The sequence below is a fragment of the Anomalospiza imberbis genome, chromosome 3 (assembly GCF_031753505.1).
Source record: "Anomalospiza imberbis isolate Cuckoo-Finch-1a 21T00152 chromosome 3, ASM3175350v1, whole genome shotgun sequence".
NCBI classification, from domain to species: Eukaryota; Metazoa; Chordata; class Aves; order Passeriformes; family Viduidae; genus Anomalospiza; species Anomalospiza imberbis.
Window position 1 is genome coordinate 42,529,251 of NC_089683.1, and position 19,937 is coordinate 42,549,187.

Sequence of the window (19,937 nt, forward strand, 5' to 3'; positions counted from 1 at the left end):
AATTTTAAGGGAAAGGAACAGACAGGTTACGTTAAAGTTTTTTTGTACTTATATTATCCATGCCCTATTCACCCGGGCAATATATTTGGAAAAAAAATGGCTTTGATTTAATTTTTTTGATAGAAAGCTAAGAGGTTTGAAATACCTAAGCAACATTACCTAGGATTTCATGTGCCAGTCCTGCAAGAAATTTTATCTTCTTACCTTCAAGCACCATCTATCTCAAAAAGAGTTTTAAACCCAGTAAACAACAGTAAGCTTCACAGTCCTAAAACCTGTTTCATTTTTGAATATCAGTATAGATTTAAAATTTTTGGGTATTTTCATCTCTTTTCCTTTCCTTTTTTTATCCTGATGCACTTGATTAATGACTTAATACCATGCAACATCTCTGTAGTGGGATTTCAAATTTGTTTTATTCAAAAATCATAATTTAAGGTTCTCTGTAGTAAGCTACAGTTTCACTCTTGTAAAAAATACTTTGTTTGAAAACATAAAGTTTCTGCAAGTTATTTCTTTATAATAACCTTTGGCTATTTTGCTTAAAAATTATTTATTTTCATCTCATTTAACCTCCTTGTTTAGTATCAGTCAACAGTGACTTATGTTGCTTTTGGATCAAATTACATTTCTAACTTCTACCTGATGACCTCCAAAGGAGGCTTTCAATTTCTTATCCGAATAAGTACATATTGGGTTAAAAAATTATCTCTGATAAATTTAAATTATTCATTTAAACTTGAATTTCAGAAGAAGTCTGAGGACCTACTAAACCGAAGTCTTTCCATGTAGGAAAGCGTCATCAATTTTCAAAATTTTTTCCCTGCTGAAATATAGGAAATATATTTCCTATATTAAGACAATATTCAATAAATGCTTTTGTAAATTCCTTTCCAGGACTCATTACATTTTTAAGGATCTTTCAGTTTCACTTTCTTGTATATGCATAGGTTGATGTGAATAACTAACAGTGAAGATGGATTTGGAGAGCTGATTATGAAGAGGTTTTATGATGGGTTTCAAAGTGTTGGTTTTATCTCTGAATGAATTCTTACTCTCAGTTCACTTTGATGATAGCAATTAAGAGTAGATATTTCAGTATAAATCTTCTTCTTTGTTCCCAGTCAATTTTCTAGATATATTTTACATGGAAAAATTAAAATGTTTATAGGTAAGAGAGTTGTCTGTGAAACACCACAGGTACATGTGCAACACCCAGAGAAGTTGTATGTGGACTAATCAATTATTTGACTATCAATTCACAAATAGTTTGATTTCTATTGCCTGTTGTAAATTTCATAATTTGATAGAGCTTCAGCAAGCTGCGTGGTCTATTTTTATTACTCAGCCTTTCTGAAGCTATATTAATTGTAGTTATAATAATTAAACTATCTTTGATAATATTTGGGAAAAATCTGTGATAAGGCAAAATAAAATTAATTTTTTTTTTTCTGGAGACAGCTGCTATGAGCACCTTGCAGTCTGTCAGCAAGGAAAGTATAATTTAAGTGTGCTTAAAATAGCCAAAGATTTCTATCAGGTCTTAGTTACAGCTCATACTGTTGCTATTTAACATAGGAATGCCTCCAACTGGAGTCAGGAATTAATGTGTTATACTGTAAGTACAGATACTACTTTTGAGGCATTTCAGTTACTTCTCTGAAGTAGTGTAGGGGTAACATGAAAGACTTGATTGTTTAAAAACTGGAGTGGTACTGAAGATAAGTTTATCCTTTTTCACTCACTTTTGGTCTTTGACATTTTGCACTATTTTGGGAAATGCTCTTCATATAAAAACCAAAGAACACCTTTGGAAAGAGTGGAATCTTTCAAACAGCAGAAAGAGAGTCTCTTAAGCCTGCTGAAAAGGAATGCCTTGTCTTTGTTTCTTTCTTCCCATTTTCATGAAAAATAGGTGAAAACTGTGAATAAATTTTGATTTCACTTCAGGTAAAGCCAAGTAAAAGCAGGACTCGAAAAGCAGTTGCTGTTGAGTTTGCACTTCCGTTCTTGAGCCTCTTATAGGCACACTAATATTTTATCAGAGCACTTAATAGCAAGGCCTTTTTCCACTTGGGAAAGCAGGCAAAAAGCTGCTTCTGCAACTGATGTTTTTGTTTCTTCCAGGCTGGAGAGGCTTTTAACCAACATGGCTGACTCAGTCACCTTTTCAGTTGAGTGCATCTTTTCCATAACCCTCAGACTTTCTGACAGCTCACATACTTCACTTAAGTGGTCTCTAAATGCAGTTTCCTCTCTCCTGACAAAAAATTATTATTTTTATTTTGTGATGAATGGTATCTGATTATGTCTGTGCATTAATTTTGTTTGATTTCTTCTTTATATTTGGGAAAAATCATAGAACATCAACACCAGTTGAAAGGGACCTCCAAAGATCATCTGATTCAACCTTAAAAAAACTCAAAACCAACATAAACCCCTTCGTTTTAAGATATGACCATTATTATTATATGACAATAAGTCATCTATAATGGCTGGACAGTAACTATGCAGTAGGCAAATTTTTATGGATTAATATCATATATCTCAACATCTCTGATCTCATTGAGTACTGTCCTATTTAGAGATCGGTGTAAATATTGTGCCTTTTTAAATAAATTGCAATCTTAAAATGACATAAATGTGTGAAATGAAATTGAAATCAGTGAGAAGAACAATACAAATATATGAGGGATTCAATTGTTTTTAAACATTTCATACAAAATAGTGATATCTTGTGGCTTTGAGTTCTTTTCTCCGGTTCCAGGCAGCTCCGGAGAGCCTGGCTAAAGGCGCTGTTTCTCCGCGGGACCAGGGTGCTGCGTGGCCCAGGCACCGTGGCGTTCAGCGCACCGGCGGGGGCTGGCCATGCTTCGTGGCCATCACTGGGATGAGGCAAAGAGGCGAAGGAGGCACACCTTGTCCTTGCAGTTGGCTGGAGAGGTTTTATTGTCGCGTGGAGCTGCAACGGAGAATTGCGGCCGCTCCCTAGCACCACATGGACAAAATGGCCCTGAACAAAGGGGCACGTGGGGTTTTATAGAGGGTGGGCCGATGGGGGCGGAAGCCCCCCTCGCCCAATGGGGATAGACAACGGGGGAGTGACGTGGAACACGGTAACTGATGGGAACACAACAAGGGTGTGTGTTGGGTCCGGGACAAATGGGAATGCAGGGACGGGGTAACAAACACAGAAATCTCAGGAGTGGACAGGGGGGTGGTTACAGGACTGACATGGTGATGCTCCAATGGTAAGTGACCCGGAAAGGACCACCACAGGGGGAACATGGGGGTATGCAGGGGTACACAGAACTGGCTAACTAACATATATCAGAACCCCTAATCTGCACCCAAACCCGGGATGCAACAATATCTGTAGAGACAATATTTTGCTTTTGATATAATGAATTACAAAATCTCAGAAGGAGTCCACTTTAAAGTGTTGGATGTTTTTGCGTGCATGATCCCTGTGGAAATTACTTTTTTCCTGCTGGGACAGGAAAATAGACAAACATTCTTAAACAGTGAAAGAATCCTCAGGATTCAAGAATTTAGCAAATATTTTGGAGCAACATTTTTTAATAAAAGTCTAATTCATAACTTTTTCTCCTTCTTAAAGTTATCTTTGCCATACAAATGGGAAATAAAACAAACAAACAAAATAGAGATCTAAATCAAATTAGTTTGACCAGAGCATTTCACATAGAGATGAATAAGTATAAATGCAGGTAGAGATTTTTCAATGCAGAATATACGCAAGGTAGGTTCTTCAGCATCCTCATAGGTTAGACCTTCGAGTTACTGCATAACTACTCTACTGATTCTGTCTATCTTAAATTATAATGCTGGAAAGCTAAAAATATAATACAAGTCACAACTCCAGGGATATACCTAACATGTTCTAGTAAATTTAGCGCTGAAAAACATGATACTCTATTCTTTGCCTTAGGCTTAGTCTACATAATGGAGATAGTGCACCAAGAAAATTTTGGTTATTGCAAAATATAATATTTTCAGTTTAATTTTTTCTCCCCTGATCCTTAAAGCAAAGAGCTAGTAGGCACAATAAGCTGTTTTCACAGCTGAATGACTTTCAATTCTATCAAAAGAGGTCTTTGAGCATTTTAGTAAAAATATTACTTACACCTACAAATGACTGAGCGACTAACTTTCATACCAAAGTTGTTATCCTAAGCTTACATTCAAGAGATAGAGCTCTAATTGTGAGAGTCATGTCACAGTTTCACTTTGTACTGTCAGTTAACACTTTCTCTCTATACCATGATAACAGTAAATTCCAGTTCTCCAGCTTTTATTAAAGAGCTTTAAGGCAATTTTCTGCAACAGGTCCTCAATAATCTCATGACACGGCCCTTCAGGAGCTGAAAGCAATGAAAATGTTGTCAAGATGGAAAACCTGCAGATTAACTAACAAAGCACCACCAACAGTTGTACTGAGACCTCATATATTACAAATATATACTAAGAAAAAAAACTAACATCAAACTTAGTGCAGAGGTCATATTTAGAAAATTTCCTGAGTTGCTACATTGCTAAGGTTAATAAAGAGTGATAATATAGAAATATTCTGGGCTCTGGGATAGTACAGATATAGTTATGAAAAAGTAATTTACCCAAAGCCTTGTATTTTCTCAATGTTTTAAGAGCTTCAAATAGAAAGTACCTATGATGGCTAAGCAACAATATTTAGTAAATGTTGACAATTACCAAAAATATTGAAAAATTCTACTCTGAAAACCAATTAAGTTTGTGGGTTTTTTCTTTTTTTTTTTTTTTAAAGTACTTTTATAATAAAGTAATTATTTTTATTTTATAATAAAGTAATTATAATAAATAATTACTTTCCTTTAAACTGATGAATTCTTTTTGATAGCAGCAGGTAGTCCAAACCTCTGGACTTCATTAATAAGAAGAGCTTTTGGCACTGCTGACTTTATTAAAAAGAAGAGTAGGAATAGAGCAATATCTGTATTAAGATGTTCCCTTTTTACTTGTTTGCTTTAATTCTTTAAGTCTTTAATTCATTATTTCAAATCTTCAAAGGAATTTGGATTAAAGCATACTCAAAAATTTGGACCCTGTCTCCTGGATCTTTCTCCAAAAGTCTGTTTTAGTATTGGCAGAATACACATTAACTTTACAGTTAATTGACAAAAAGGGATGTGAAATGACTTACCATGAGCTGCCAGGGCTTGCATCAAGCTGCCCAGTTACAAAGCTAGATAGATAGGGAAAAACAATGGTGTGGGGAGAGATTAATATTCTTTCTCCCTCAGTGTTGCTTGTGTACTATTCTGTATACTCTCATTTATGCTATTATCCCTAAACTCTTGAGTCATAATGACATTATCTATTTATGGGGACAAATTTTAATTTGCTAGATTTCAAAGTTTTTTGTTTTTTTTTCTCTTACTCCTTGGAACAGCATTGTGATGTCTTTGTCAAAATGAAAATGAAAATTCTTCCTTACATTTTATTCAGGTTTACTAAATATAGTCTCCTTAAACTACAGAAAAATTTTACAGTGAACACCAGCTATTCCATTTTCAAATGATGTATAGGACTATAGTGACTTAAACCTCAAGAGACACTCTTCACTTCTGCTGCATTCATTACTTTGGCTCCCCATGTAGATGCCTTTTCTATACAGTAAGTTTATATCTAGAATAATTTGTTTCATAACTATTATTTAATAAATGAGATACTCCAAAAATAAAATAACAATGAACTCGTTATTGTTCCTTTGCCAGTGTGTTAACTGTTATCAGTGAGGGACATTCTTTTCCACAAGAGCAGGTCTGTAGAGACAAGTAGGAAAACAAGAACTTGCTCTGTAAATTAAAGTTGATAAAGTTTTACCAAGATTTTTGTTCAGTGATCTTGACAAATAGGAATAGTCCAAGTTCTAGTGTCCCTCCCAAGTGTAGGCTTCTTTATTCACAATAAAAATCACAACTGTAGCTTGCCTTTTCTATGGGGCAGAGTGCAGCTCAGTGCAGGGACGAAGATCCTCTGTATTTCCTTATTCCAGGAAGCTGCACAATGCAGAGGACCAGAAGTATTACACTTGTGAAGATTCACAGGAGAGAGCACACACGGAGAAGGCAGTTTTGTCTCCTCCCTACAATATGTCAGTTGCTTCAAGTGTGTATGAGAACCTTTTCCACAGAACGTGGTAAGAGTCTCTACCTGCCCTGAAGTAAATTGTGATCACAGAGAAAACTAAAAGAATGTCAGAGTTCAATCTTTAGTATTTTCATGGAGCAGTAGAATGGTTTTATGTTTTCAAAGACAGAGATTAATTCAGTTTTCCTATTCTTAGTTGTCTGATTTCACCACATACACACACACACACACACACACACATATATATTTATATATGAAAGGTTTGCTCTTTGATGTTCTTCTTGTCCAGGAGAACTGATCTATAAAAACGTAAACAGACCAATACACTTTTTATACTAAAAATAGCAAAAACTATCAGCCAGAGAGAGAGCTGGAAGAAAAGCACTTATCAAGTCTGTAACCCCCTCTTCTTTCAGTAGTATTAACACTCTAAGTAGCATAGAAAAGATAAATAGAACTGTGCAAAAAATTAAGAGAAAATCAATTTTCTTCAAGCGGAATAAAACCTCTTAAAATATTCTGGTCAAGCAAACTATTATAGATAACATATGAACAGCCTTATCAACTCACTGAGTTGAAACATATTAATAAATGATATATAGACTTCTAAAGCCAAAGTTGATTAAGGCCATTTCATCCATTAAATAATTTTCTCCTATTAATAGGATTCTTTTTTTTTTTTCTAATAAGCAGTTAAATTATGTGGTTTTGTCATTATTGGTAATTATATTACTAAGAAGTTATTAATATAATAATATTGAGATAAAACAGTTCATTAGTTCACATAAAGTTAGCAGCCAATAATATGTCCCATTGAGCAATTCACAGCAATTTTCACCCTTATAAATTCTCTTTCTAGGGAAAACTGTTTGAGAGATTAATTCTTTTAAATATTTTACAACAATTCATCTTTTATGTTTTAGGCTCAGTATTTAGAATAAAAACCAAACTAAAAGAATATACAAAAATTAGTTTTACATTTAATTACTTTGGTTTTTAATTAATTTCTTTACAAATATTTTAAAAGCTGTTTGCCTCACTGTGTTTTCTTAGTTCTCTGAGAGGTCATTAAATTCATAATAGTAACACAATAAACATTTGTTTCCTATTAAACTGACTTCTAGAATCTGCAACAATGATAATTCTACTACATTCTCATTTTCGATTGTCTTGTTCCACAGCCATTTTGTTCAACATCTAGAGGGGGAGTACTTGTGAATCTTGCTTTGCAATACAACACACTAGTAGACTTTGTCTACTGTCTAGAGACTAAACTAATTCATAAGTTTCTTCTCATCTATTCATCCAAGAGATAACTAAATAGCATATATGATCTAAAATACGGGGCACTTATGAGTGAAAAGCCAGACCAATAACAATTTTTCAGATTTTGATTTGCACAAGCATGACTTTTGAATGTTACCACATATGTAAAGAAAACTAGACATTAATATTTCAGTCTTTGGGCAATTCAAACAGCATAAATTTTGAGATCATAGTGTTCCAATCTTCCTAAGTAAAGTTTACCAAGGGCTCTTTTTCTGCCTGTTTTCAACATTTTCACTCCTGAATATTCACTTAGAAATTTTGCTTTCTTCTACTGTTTGCTTTCTTCTACTTCATCATCTTGGTGATGAAGACAAATGAAAAATGTGGAAAAGGAAAATATTTTCCTAAGAATTACAGTTTTGTACTTCTTCAAGGCCTGAAGTAATTGTTATACAGTCCTTGTTTTTTTTTTTTTTTTTGGTGCCCTTGTGAAAACAACAGAACTATTAGCAGATCATTAATTATATCTTAAAAGAGAACTGTGAAGGAATAAATGTTTCCCATGTTGCTGACAAATAACAACTGACACAAAGAGGCCTTGTGGGGTGATCTATTTCTGTGAAGAGTCTTTCATAGCACAGTTGCTAATATATTTTTTGTTTTACCTCCCTTCTGTGATGTCTCATTTCCTCTTTATGTTTTTAGATAAAGAGAGATTTTTAAGTGTCATCCAATCAAAATGCAATAATGGATAGTATAAATCACGGAGGAGATGTAATAGTTTTATAGACTATCAGACTGACTGGTCAAGGATTTGCTTTATTTACTGCTACTCATGAATAACACAGGTAGAAAAGAATATATATTTTGTATCTAAAAAAACCACCCATGTTATTTCTCAGGGACAGAGGCAGGGGAGGAGGAATTTTTCAAGAAGCTGTAAGTTTTGTGAGAACAATTTTTTCCACTCTTTTTTCCATTAAAATTATCAAAAACTGACAGTATACGTTCTGAAGAGTATGCTCATTCTATTACTGCATTTTCAAGGCATGAAGGCCTGAGTGGTTTCTGGGACAACTGTCAATATTCCATCAGGAAAGATCTTTTCAGAACGTTTAGTAGCTACTAAATCATCAAGACAGTATATGATGTATGATGAGTAAATGTACTGTACACTTAAAATAACTTAGGTCTAAAACTGCTCCTGTAATTGCCTGAGACTCTTCTCTGTTTTTTCACCTGATATATAGGAGTGGAATGAATGATCCATCAATACATGACTGACAGATGGTTTGGAGACTCATTAATGGTAAAAAGAGTAAAACATTTCAGTGTGATGAAACTATTGTTTCTATAAATGAAAAGAAAACCAATTTTTTTGCTTTCAAAAATCATCAACTCTAGCTCCTGTATTAAGCTTCTTGAGATGCAGTCATGCTTATGCCAGAATCTCCATTTTATATAATTTTAATTTTTTTCCCCTAGAGGTTAGATGTTTGAGACATTTTCCAGAAAACAGTGTTTAAAGGTATTACTTTAAACACTCTCGAAGAGGGCATACATAATTAATAAGATTTATTGTAACTGCCCACTGTAAAAAAAAAAAATTAAAAAACACATTCAAAATAGAATGCTTGCTGATAGGTCAGCTTCCTATCATTTTAAGCCTGACCAAGCATTTAAAAATCATATGTCTTCAGTAAGAATTTCTCTAAGACATTACATTTTTGGGGTCTTGCACTGAGAAGGGTCTGTAAAACACAGCATATTATTTGATGTGTCTGGTTTCTTAGTAACTTCATCATCTATTAGACGGAGAAGCCAAGCCCCATTCTGCTCCCAGGCTGGTTCATTATTTCATGTTTCTTCAGTGTATACCTTGGTATATACTCTGTGTCAGCAGCTCTCTGGTCACAGAGAGCAACACAACTTTCCCAGGCATCATCCTGGGAAAGGCTGTTAGAAGATCAGAGAAAAGAATGATAAGAAATTCTTATCTTCACTTGCTGCATCTGTTGTTGTTAACATGTGGAATGTATTATGGACATTTGTTTACCAAAGGGTGGTTTCTAAATTAGCCAATGGTGATGGTGTTTGGACTGGAGGACCAATTAGGTCTCCTTGTATCATAACTGTGTATAAAAGCAATGGGTTTCTTAATAAGTATAGTATAATAAAGTGATTGATCAGCCTTCTGAGAATCATGACATCAATGTTAATTATTACCTGGCTGGGGGCCTGCGATGGCAATACTCTGCTCCATGACACCACATGCCAAAGAGGACTAGTAGCCCTAACATGCAATTGGCAAAGAGGTTGGAGGTGTCATAGCATTGCCTCCTCAAGTGACAAGATGACATATGACATTCACCATGTGAATCTAAGCGATATTCATACACTCCACCACACCACCCGAGGTGTGTGAGAGAGCTCAGAAGTCTGGAAGTGAATGTGTAGTACAATAGCTCTGTCTGTTTTATGACTGGCTTGTTTATTTAAGCAAAAAAGACTTGTGAAAACTTCTGTTGTATTTTTTATTTGTTTCTTTGAATGCTTTTCCATAACTGTGAAAGATAAAACTCTTTCCTGGAAACTTTCACAGTGAAGAGGTGAGACCTATTCACAGTTCCGACATGCTGTAAGTAATTCTAATATCATTACAGTGTATGCCATGTAACAGACATTGTGGAACAATGAGTGAAGCTTTTTGTCTGCCCTGTGACATTTCCATCTCATGAAATTTGTTTTAGGTCTCTTTATAGTGCAGACATATACCCTTGATTGTAACGAATCATGATTGCCTACACAAAAAGAAAAGAAAATGAGAACTGACTAAATCATGTTATTGTGACCAATATCATCATCATTAATAATACTAGTTAGTTCTGAAGTATACTCAAAGACTTCTAGAAAGGTTACAAATGATGTATAAATTATTAGGGAAAAAAAACAAACAAACAAACAAACCAAAAAAACCAAAGACTTTTATATTTATTTCTTATTCAGTTACAGACCAAAAAGATTTTGGGCAAATATTTTTAAGATTAGCTATGATCTGAAAATGAGACTAAGAAAAAAAATAACTCAATTGTGATATTGAACTCTGTAATCTCTAACATCAGATAAAAACACAGGCTTATAAGGTTAGGAAAGGAAATGAATATTCATTTTTGGCCTCCTTAATGGACCTCTGCTCCTGAGCATGTGGGTCTGGATAAGATAGATTTGAATTTAATAGTCTCTGTGTACCATTATAGAGATCTGGCTTTGTTTTTCAATGTAAAATATGTTAAACTGACTCCTACTAGTATTAAAAAAACAGTAATTTCAAAGCTATGAAATATATAAGGAGGTTATGAATTTGCTAATGTAAGTATCCTATAGCTTCACCAGCTTCTTGGAATTTGCTATATATAATATGAAACATTAAGAATTGTATTTACTTTAAATAATCCAAAATATGAACTTGAACAGACCCCACACATTATTTTCCTGGATGTAAAAGGCAGACTGGACCATTGTGATTACTTTCTGATCTGTGTAATGTAACCATCACTTCTTGCCCCATGACTAGTTCATAAATAAAAGTATAACTGTGAAAAAAATATATTAGTCTTCATTCAAGCTTGCTGGCTCTACCCTATGGGGAGACTGCTTTGAGAATTAGGGAAAATGGTATCATCGTGAACACAGCTAGCTCAAACATATGTTGTAACTGCATAGAGATAGACAAGATATATGTCAAATACAAGCAAGAAGACATCATGTATAGTGAAACTTTCTGTATTCTTCATTATGTTATTCTTGGTTCATCTTCAATCCATCCCTGCAACTGACTCCACCAACTCTCAGCAAGAGGGAAGGATGGCAGCTGTCATTAGATTTATGATTTTAGATAATTCTTCCAGATGGTGCACAGTAAGCTGAACAAAAATTCTTACAGTACAGCTGAATAGCTGAACGAGAGAACCACACAGACATGCAGAGATCACTCCAAAGGAGCAAGTTTCAGAACTAGTACAGCCAGAGTGATAATTATGATAAATTAGTTGCATGTGAATTGGCTATTCCTTCAAGGACCGATTATGTCATGGTATAACAGTTAAGGACAAAGAACAATCACAGAAATAAGAAAAATTACAGGACATCTGAAGATACAGAGAGTATCAAAGTCTTACTTGAAACTTTTGAATTTTAGACCATTAATATTAAATTTCTATGACTCTTTAGGTCTATGTTTTTAAGGTATGCTCTCTGTTTTTTTTTTTTTTTTTGCTTGTTTGTTTTCTTCTTTAGCACTGAAAATAGTCATTGAGTAGTGTAGATGTTCCCCAGTGTTAAAATTAACTCTGGTATTTGCTATGCCTTTCTCATGGACAACTAGAATTTGCAATTTCTTTGTTGTCTGATGTAAAACAAGTAGATTTACATAATTATTCATGCCATTTCTCTTTGGAAAACATAGCATTTTATTTTGTTTGTTCATATAAAGCCTGAGAAAACTTAGTAGTTTCATTTGAGGTATATAGATGTGTCTTTTAGACTAGCATGAGGAAAAATTTCCTTTCATGTAAGATTTCCTACATTCTTTACCCCTAGTCATTTTAAAGACAATGTGTTGCATTGCTCAGCAGCACCATTGCATACAGAAATAGCTGGCAGTGCAAACTAAATATATGAGGTAAAATGAGACAAAACAGATCTACATCCCTGAGCAGATTAAGAAGGAGGTAGTAAACAGGTGGAATATTTCAGAGAGATTATAATCCAGAAAGCAAATGGCTTTAGTGTGATAGACTTTCAAAATTCTATAAAGAATAATTTTTCAAAGTAAATACAGATTCCAAATATTCTTAGTGTTCTGATCAGTTTGGTTGCTGAGGAACTGTTGTTGTCAGTGTGGCAGGAAACTAATCAAGTTTATTTGTATTTTGAAAGCTATTTAAATTTTGAAGAGTAAGCAAACTGTTGTGAGATCTACACTATAGAAAACAGCCTTTATCTTGAGAAAGTACTGACTGATGCTTAACTTTGTGTGGCCCAGTTCACCTGGAAAGAAGATTGTTTTTCTTTCCCATCTTAATTATTTAGATTTTTAAAGCTTTGTTTTTTCAGGTCCAAAACCAATCCAAAAGAAACAATCAAAGAAGAGACTGTGAAGTCAATGAACAAGATAAAATGTTATGTAGTTGTTCTGCTTTAAAACAAGAAAATAAAAAAATACTTTATTTTTTTACTCATCCCAGCTTATGAGTGCCTGTACTGTTCAAATGCTACTGCAGTTTTCACCAGATGATGAAAAATGAGAGTTAAAAGGTAAAAAAAACAGTCACAATACACAAAAAATCCCCAAATAAATGAAGCAACAATCAAACAAACAAAAGCAAAAAAATCCCAAACCAAAACAAACCAAGCCAAAATAAAAAAAAACCTCCAGTGATGATTCTGAAATCAAAATCACATGCTAGCAAATGATAATTTGATCTTTGGAAATCTATAATAATGCCATTTAGGCATATTTTCTACTGGAATGAATCTGATCCCTTTGCACCATTCCTTCAGGTATTTATATATATTGATATTATCCCCCTGAGGCTTCCTTTTTCCAGATTGAACAGTCCTAGCTCCCTCAGTCTTTCCTGATAGAAGAGAATCTCCAGTCCCTTAATCATCTTCGTGACTGTTTGCTGGAGTCTCTGTACTATGCCTATATCTGTCTTGCACTTGAGAACCAAGAACTAGACCCAGAGGTCTAGATTTGGCCTCACCAGTGCTGAGTAGAAGGAAAGGTTAATCTTCTTTAACCTGCTGTCAACACTCCCAGACTATGTAGCCTAGGTCATCATCCTTTTTTTTCAGGAAGGTAAATTGCTAATTGTTTGACTGGGTGCCCACCAGGGGCCCCAGATCCTTTCCCACAAATCTGTTTCCCAGAATTCCAGACCTCAGAATATACTGGTGCATTGGGTGGCTCCTCTCCAGGAACAGGAGTTTGCAATTCCCTTTGCTCAATTACAGGACTTTTCTGCCATTGAAATCACGTTAAATTAAGTACAAACATCAAGACAAGTTATGAAATCAGAACAGGGACTTCCATGTTCCAAAGCATGTCATTTTGTTTCCAATTTTCCTACAAATAGAGCAATAATATCTAAAGCCATGTGTTTTCACAGAGCCTTGGAAATTAGTTACATGCTAAACCCACTCTGAGGTCTCCCTGTTAAAACTTTTTTATGACCTTTTCAAATTTCATTTAATTTTCTTCCCTAAACCAAGGTTACAGCTTTTGTTCATGTGTTCCCAGCTACATTTTCCTTGCAACCTTCCTCTCCATGTGACTCTTTAAAGAATAGCTTCTGACTCGGACAAGCTGTGTTTGAATGTGTGGCTGTTTAAATAATACATGTCTCCCAGTTTAGTTCAAAGGTACAAACCTTATCTCACTTAGAATTTTCTGCTGGATTTTGATCCTAAACTTAAATGTGTAATTCCAGCACTTTATTGCTAGCATTTCAGCAGTTCCTGTCAGAATAAATGTATCTAATGGAACAAACCATGTAGAAAATAACTTCTAGCATTTTTTTCATTATTGAAACAAATATAAATCATTACAGTGCTCCAAGCAGAGATGATATCTGCCTTTAAAAATAACTACTTCAAAGAAATTCAGAACAAATTTGCATAAGCCAGTTGTCAGATTGCTTACTTTTAGTTCAAGGAAAATAAAGTTAGTTGTTAAATGTCAAGTAGGTAACTTGTTTATATGATGTCCATGGGGATGAACAACTTCATAACTTGGATTTTACAGAGAATGGTTCAAAGACAAATTTCAAAATAATATTTCCACTCTCACAAGGGTTAAGTACATAGGTACATCTCAATGGAGTACAAATTTCTTTTGTTTGTTTAAATTTTGCTAATAAGACTTCTGTGGTGGTGAATGGAACACATAGCAGAGGAAAAGTCTGTGTTTCAAGGCGTTGAATTAGAAGCACATATCAGATATGTACCAAGTGATATTAATTGAAAATAACAATAAGTCTTTCCTCACCTATTTTTCAAGCATCAGACTCTAGTTTTCTATATTGTCAAAGTGCCTTCTTTTGATTGAAACGGTTTTTTGTCCCATAGCAATGCAGACATCCTAAGAGGTTATAGAACTTGATATACTGATAAGTCCATGGCATTCCATTCCAGTTGCCCTTAACATTAAAAAGCAGACCTCGTTATGTTGAATTGATTAGTATAAATCTAAGGACAGAGGGTCAAAAACATGGAACAGTCCTATGTACTGCAGGTTTGCCTTGACCTTTTAATCTCATCTACTGTGAAGGCATAAATCACCTAATGGATTATAGTCTAAATCTATTCCTCAGATGATTCAAAATTATGGTGCAATGATAAATCAGCTGAAAATCAGTGCAGCATGACATGCAGACGGATGAATTAGAAAGTAATTTATACTTTTGAACAGGCAGTTGCTCTACACAGATTTCCAAAATATTTTTATGAACAATTTAAACTTATTGGCTTAGATGACTTTGAATAATTTTAGATTTGTTTTAGTTTTTTTCTATCATTTTCTCAAACCTATCCTTCTTCCTTTCCTGCAACTTCTTTTACTTGTTCTTCAGTGTGGCAGATTACATTTGAACAGGACAAGATCAGATATATTTTAAAAGTTAAATTCTTGACTAACCATTGTAGCCGAATAGTTTCTGTTCTGTATGAGGGAAGGGAAGGGAAGGGAAGGGAAGGGAAGGGAAGGGAAGGGAAGGGAAGGGAAGGGAAGGGAAGGGAAGGGAAGGGAAGGGAAGGGAAGGGAAGGGAAGGGAAGGGAAGGGAAGGGAAGGGAAGGGAAGGGAAGGGAAGGGAAGGGAAGGGAAGGGAAGGGAAGGGAAGGGAAGGGAAGGGAAGGAGAAATTTAATGTCGATTGGAAACATAAAAGTCCAGACACTTCTCTGCTAATGCCTATGAAAATCAGAGACGTCTAGGACAGGCATTTGCCTAAAATATTATATTAGGTAGGACGAACCATATGTTTGTCACTGTTCTGGTGTCTCTTAGGCTATAATTTGCTCTAAGACATCAAACAAATGTCATACGCTTTCATGAATAAATTGAAATTTCCCTGGAAAACATTTATGCTGTAGCTTACTACAAAGACTGCCATCCATTTTATTGCCGAACAGAATATTGCTGCAAAAACTCTGAAAAAAATGTATGTGAATATGTATACATTCAAACTCTCCAGTATTCAGGAAAATAGGTATATACTTTATGTCTTTTACAAAATGGCACACCACTTTCTTCATAACGTTCTTTTTATCTGAAATGGGCAAAAAGATAAAACAAAACATTCTTTCTTTCAAGGACTATATAATTGTTTTAACACAGGCAATAAGATCATGAGTTTCAACTAACTTTTGATCAATAGTGAGGAAAAGCATAACTGCCAATGAAATAACTTTAAAAATCATCAGATGATCTCCAAAAAAAAGATGTGTGAAGATGCATAGGGAAACTGGGATCGTTTTGTTTACCTAATCAAACTCTGGTGGTTGGTTTTTTGGTTTTGTTATGGGCTTTTTTTATCTGTTATGAATATAAGTATCTTTTTCATAAACTTTTTTTTCCCCAAAATTAAGTAGAGCTATTTTGATTTCCTTAATAAAGGCAGTAAGTTCAAATTAAAAATTTGGTCCCTTAACAGCTACAGAATTAATGCTTTACCTGTTGAACTCAGGCTTTAGAGGAAGTTTTGAATAATTTTTGTAAATTGTGCAGTACATGATATGTACCATAATGTCTCCTAATGTAATTAAGCTCTTATCATGAGCAAGATGAAAAAATTTAGCAGTATTATAGACACAGTCACTGAGTATCATTTATGTTTTAAAAATAATTTTTCTTTTAGGTCAATAAGATATAAAACTTGAAGTGGCAAAATCTTTCATATTTTTAGGATTTTTGTTGCTGTGCCAAGAGATTCTCCACTGAATCTCTTTTTCTAGTCCTGCTGCTGCTCATGATCTCATACACAAGTAAAATACTAGAGACACCAGTTCATAAACTATTAGTGTAGCAAAGCAAAAAAGGAGGACTTTTGAAAGTCTCTTGCAGAAAAGATCAGGGCAACGTGATAGACACTGTGAGACCTAGCAACTGTCTTTCTGGGGAAAAAAAATGGAAGTGGCCCTGGATAAATGCAAAAGGCAAGGTATACATGATGGTTTCATAGCAAGACAAAAATAATTACTACAGGATGAAAAGTAAAACACAAAGGTGGAAGGTAAATGATAATGAAAGGATTCATATCAATAGTACTTTAAATAAGATCAACCAATAGTGATCAAAGAACAAACAACCAAACTCACATGTGTTTACTCATCAATCAAAATTAGACTGTAGCTGTAACTCAGGCCAACATTACATTTCTGTGCAGGTCTGCCAACATCTAGCTGGATCTTTACTTTGCAGCTGTCAGTGATGCCCTCAGTGATAAATGTAAAATGGAAGTGCAGAAAACTGCAACATTTAAGACCAAATTAATAAATAATGATAGCCTTAAAAATTGTCCTTTATATAAAATCTGTAGTTTAGAGTTGCAATGATAAGCCTCCTTTTTTTCCCAATAGTTGTAGATTGAAAGCATATCAACTAAACATTAGTACTGTTATTTTTTGTAAATGACACAATTTCCTTCCCTTAATTTGCATCTAATGCTAACTCCCTAATACATCTTCAAGTTTAGCAGTTTTTCAGACATCTAAAGGTTATCACTGGCCTTCTTGAAATAAAGGGCATCTTTACACCTCATAAGTGTGTTATCCAAGACCATGAAAGTCTGCCATGTGATTTGCTAATGGCTGCTCTTGGAGGCAGCCATTAGTGATACCATGGTGATAGTCCTTAGGATGGAATATATTTTGTCAGCTGTCAAGCTCAAAATCATAGGGTTGCTTGCATATTGATATAAAAGGCCAAAGGTGAATCTTGAGTGTTGGTTTTATTGGCTTTTATAAGACTTTACAAGACAGGACTGCTGGGGTATGACTGATCACTGCTTTTGAGTCTCAGTTATTCATTACAGGATATTAACTTCTCCTAATTACTTAGTGGTTACAGTGTTTCCTTTAAGGCATGATGTCAGTTATTGCTTCTTGGCTCAATGACACCACTGAGAACTGATACATAAATTTAGCTGAGCATTTAATTTAGACTGAAATGTTTTATCCAAGACCACATCTGGATCACTACAGTGTTTCTGGGCTCCTGAGTACAAGTGAGACAAGGACATATTGCAGAAAGCCTACCAAAAGGCCAGATAAAGGCTTTGAGTATCTGTCACACAGCGTAAGGTTGAAAGAGCTGGGCTTGTTCAGCCTGAAGAAGAGAAGGCTAAGGCACAAATAAGCAATTTCTGTAAGTACCTCATCTTGAAAAGCATAGAGGATGGAGGCAGGATTTTTTAAGTGAAGTTCAGCAGATGAAAAATAGTCATTGGGCACAAGCTGAAATACAAGAAATTCTGCTTAAATATAAGAGAATTCATTTTGACTGTTAGATTGGCCAAATACTGAAATTTTTCATCCAAAGAGGTTGTGGAGTCTCTGTCCTTGGATACATTCAAAACTAAGCAAACTTTATACTTGACTTTCTTTGAGCAGGCCATCGGACTTAGATGATTTCCAGCAGTCCTACGCAATCTCAGTGATACAGTGATTCTGCAAATTTGTGGAGCATTTTGTGAGTTTTTTATTTTGCAAAATGGAATAAGAAATATTAAACTAAGCAGTAGCATTCTGTAGACTTTGGTGTCCATTGTGAAAAGCAAAGGATACATTATTGGTGTTCATCTGCTGATTTCCATATCTTACCCCCAGATGTACATGGTCATCTAAAATATGAGTACAGCCAAAATCAGAAGGCTGACATGGAGTAAAGATTTTTGTATTTGTCTCCCCAACATTTCATGTGGTACTTCTAAAACGTTTGCAAGAGCAAGCAGATATTTTTAGTAAGTTTCTTAGCCCTTCCTACTGAAGTTTTTTCTTTTTCTGAAATAGTTTCAGAAAACTATTAACTGTTCACTATTAACTATTTGCCTTAAGACAAACTAAGAATGATTGTAATAAAAACATAATCTACAGAGTATCTTTGATTTAGAGTCCCAGGAGCAGAAGAAACTGGATTCCATTCCTTATCCATGAAAAAAAGAAAGGTCTAACAGATATCTAATTGCTCAACTTCATGTAGTACTTTGATAATTTAGGTATGTGATCATCAGAACACTTAAGTGTTAAACAAATTCTTAAAGGCATGTCCTTTTGTTAAATGGCATTGTCTTCCAGAAATTAATATTTGACTTAGTCAGAAGATGCAGTTTCATTTTTCTTCCTACTGAGATTCTTAATTCATTGTGTAAGGTGAATCTGCAAAACCATGTCCAGTATAGGATATCTTTTAAATTATTTTAAAAGTTAATAAATAATAATAAAAATTATTCTAGCAGAGTGTAGAGGGCTTTACTTCATATTAGTTTAAAAAAATATATGTCTCCTGTGCCAGTGGAGAAAAAGAAGGCATTTTTAAGGTAATTATCTACAGGTTTTTACATATTTACTCTAGGATATCATTAATTGCGATGTTGCGTTCTTTTCCCCGGCCCCACACAACTCCAGAGAGCCTGGAATGGCGCTGCTTCTCTGCGTGACTCAGGGCCGCCGCTTGCTTCCGGGCGCTTTGCATTCCGCGCACTGGGGTGGGCTGGCCGCGGTCTGCTGCCGGGCGCGAGGGACGAGACAAAGAAGGAAGGAATCATCCACTCTGTCCACGTGGTTGACTGGAGAATTTTTATTGGCGCGTGGAGCTGCGATGGAGAAGCGCTGCTGCTCTCCAACGCTGCGTGGACAAAATGGTGGCAAGCAAAGAACGGAGTGGGGTTTTATAGGAGGTGGACCGAGGGAGGTGCAAGCCCCCCTTGACCAATGGGGGCAGGCTACGAGGGAGTGCCGTGGACTGGGGTGACCAATGGGGACACGACAGGGGTGGACACGGGGCGAATGGGGTTGCAGGGACGGGGTAACCGACAGGGAAGTCTCAGGAAGGCGCAGGGGGTGGTTACTGGAGTTGACTTGGAGCTGAATACTGAAGGGGGAACAGGGATGTACAAAGGGGTACGCGGAACTGGCTAAGTAATACATATCAAAACCCCTAATCTGAACCCAAAATCCGGGATGCAACAATTAATCACAGTCTGAAACTGGCATATTTTCTCCTGTGGTGATAAAACCAGGTTTTCTTGCTTAGTGGTAGACATGTAGAAATTTATATTTGGGCAGGTAAATTTGACTTAGAATTTTCAAATCAAATCCAATTTTCACTACTTAATATACTGGAAAAAGCTTGCTCATTTTCCAGCAATGGTGTAGAGCCTTCTCATTACTATTTTTTTTTCAACTAATTTGTCTAGTCTACAATGTAATATTTCAATATGCAGATGGGCAGAAAGAGTCTG